Consider the following 3,046-nt stretch of genomic DNA (forward strand, 5'->3'; position numbering starts at 1 on the left):
AAAAAAAAAAAAAAAAAAAAAAAAAAAAAAAAAAAAAAAAAAAAATGAGCCGGGCGTTGTGGCGGGCGCCTGTAGTCCTAGCTACTCGGGAGGCTGAGGCAGGAGAATGGTGTGAACCTGGGAGGCGGAGCTTGAAGTGAGCCGAGATTGCGCCACTGCACTCCAACCTGGGCGACAGAGCGAGACTCCTAGTTTTGAGGCAGAAGGGTTAGGCAGGGGCGAGGGCAGAGCAGGCGCGTCCTCGTGGCTGGGGCTCCAGAGCAAACCACCTGCCTCACCAGCCCTGGAGCTCGCGCCGCTTGGCCTCACCTCACTCGTGCTGTCCCTCGGGTTAGCTTGCCTGGCTTTGTCTCACCTGACGCGCCATGTCTCGCCTACCCGGGCTCTGTCCTCAACTCTGCCACCATCGCTGTGTGGCTGTGCTTGCCCTGCAGCCCGACCCCTGCCTCGCCCACTCTGAGCCTCCGTGCCAGCCCATGTATGCCACGGAAATATGGCTGTTGGAATTGTGGTGTTTTACGACCTTCTTAACACCGTCTGCATACGTGCTAAGCAGTCTGAGCCAGTTCAGAGAGGAGTAGATGGAAGATGTTGAGCGCCTGTTAAAGTCCAAAAAACTTTCAGAAAAAAATAAAAAATAAAAAACAAAAACTGTCTTCATAAACTGTAATACCATATTACAAACATTGTGGTATTCAGTTTCATAACCATCTTTGTGATAAAAATTTTGTACTTTTTTAGTAATATGCATTATAGAGATGTATAGTCAAAAATGTTTTGCTTAAGTATTAAATACAACTGAAGCACTTTTAAAAAGCTAGCTTTGAGCTTTATATCAGGAATTGTCTGAACTATTTGCCTTAAGATACCTTTTCTGCGGTTGTTACCCTGGTCTTTTCACCAATATGCTACTTTTTCTTGGTGGGGGGGCTGTCATATATACAATCTATAGTATCGGTTTATATAGCATATATTGTATTGTAAGCCATTTTTTCAGTTCCTTGTTGATGAGACCTGGTCTGGTTCAGTTGAATTTAAGGCCATTTGAATGACCTAAAGGGTAACTTTTTCTTCTAAAAAATAAGACCTGAATTATTGACACAATCTTGAAGAAACAACTATGCAAATTATGTTTACAGAATTTTTTGGACTCAAGATTGGGGGGAGAACAGAGGAGGTTGCAAGGATATAACAAGTGGTAGAGCTTACAGTTTGCATGCCTAGGGTTCCCAATTCGATCCTTGGTATCTCCACTTTGTCTTCCCCACAAGGAGCAAATGAAGCAAAACCTATTCTGTTTGTTCATAGGTTATTTCATTCCTCTTTCGATGTCACTGCTGGTGTTTACTTTCTGGCTTCATTCCCACTTCCTGGTAGTTACTCTCCAAGAAACTATCTAAAGACGCCATTTTTTGTGGCAATTTTGGTCAACAATCAGAATAGTCAGTAATACCTACAGTGGGGATGTGGTTCAGTGGTAAAGATTGGAAGACCCAGATTTGATCCGCAGAACTTCCTCTTCCCACCTACCTCTTTAAAGAGTGAGACATTGCATGAATTCTGTAAACAAAACAAGGCCTTTGCCTTTCTCCCTTTAACAATTTCGAAAATAGGTTAAAACACCAGAAGTTGAGGCAGTTAAATACAGACATATATGTTTATTTAGTTTTTTATTGATGTATCGTTCCATGTGCTGGGTGGCTTAGTAGATTACTGATACTGAGTGGATTTTTGATCTTTGCAAGGGCCTCTTTTTTTGTGTGGTGAATTAATTAACTAATTAATTAATTAATTAATTTAGAACAAGTCTTGCTCTGTCGCCAGGCTGGAGTACAGTGGCATGAGCTTGGCTCACTGAAACCTCTCCCTCCTGGGTTCTAGCAATTCTTCTGCCTCAGTCTCCCAAGTAGCTAGGACTACAGGCGCAGGCCACCACACCCGGCTAATTTTTTGTACTTTTAGTAGAGACGGGGTTTCACTGTGTTAGCCAGGATGTTCTCTATCTCCTGACCTCGTGATCCGCCCACCTCAGCCTCCCAAAGTGCTGGAATTACAGGTGTGAGCCACCAGGCCCAGCCTTGTGTGGTGAATTTAATTGATTTTTTTGCAAAGCTCCCAACATCTCTTTATGTCCTGTCTAATATCACATGATGAATGTTTTCTCCCTTTTGATTCCAGCAAAGAAATTTCTTTATTTTCAGTTATTGTCCTATTATTTCTTTCTTTCTTTCTTTATTTTTTCAGACAGAGTCTCACTCCGTCACCCAGGCTGGAGTGCAATGGCGCAATCTCGACTCACTGCAACCTCCGCCTCCTGGGTTCAAGCAATTCTCCTGCCTCAGCCTCCCGACTAGCTGAGATTACAGGTGCCCACCACCACGCCCAGCTAATTTTTTTTTGTATTTTTAGTTGAGACAGGGTTTCACCATGTTGGCCAGGCTGGTCTCAAATGTCTGACCTCAGGTGATCCACCCACCTCGGCTTCCCAAAGTGCTGGGATTACAGGCGTGAGCCACCGTGCCCGGCCTGTCCTATTATTTTATTTTCAATAGAGCACACTTGCTCTGGTGTACCAGCTGTTGACCTAAGAGATGAGAACTTGACAAATTACTGATATCATACTGACCCTATATGCCTTTGAGTTCTTGTGTTCTATGACATGTAAACATCGAACATTTCCAAGTAATTTAAATGTAAAGCAACTAAGTCACTACCACCTTTCTTTATCTTAGTTTTAAATTGGAGTGCATGCAGATGGTGAAATAAAGCCACATTGCTTGCAATGCTAGGACCTCTGGCTCCATCAAGTTTTTGGTGGTGGAGGGAGCAGGATAGGGGAGAATAATGCATGGGTATGTATCCCACTCAGCCATTTGTCTTTCAGTAACACTATGATTGTTGCCACTATGTCATTTACTCTAATTTCTCCTCTTCCTGGTTTCCCATTGAAGCCAACTGCTTTTAAAATATATGTACCATGGAACACACATAAGCTGAAGTAGAATGGATTCTCATGATAGATTAGAACAAGACTTTAATGAAGAGA

This window comes from Piliocolobus tephrosceles, chromosome 5 (genome assembly GCF_002776525.5).
Source record: "Piliocolobus tephrosceles isolate RC106 chromosome 5, ASM277652v3, whole genome shotgun sequence".
Taxonomy (NCBI): Eukaryota; Metazoa; Chordata; class Mammalia; order Primates; family Cercopithecidae; genus Piliocolobus; species Piliocolobus tephrosceles.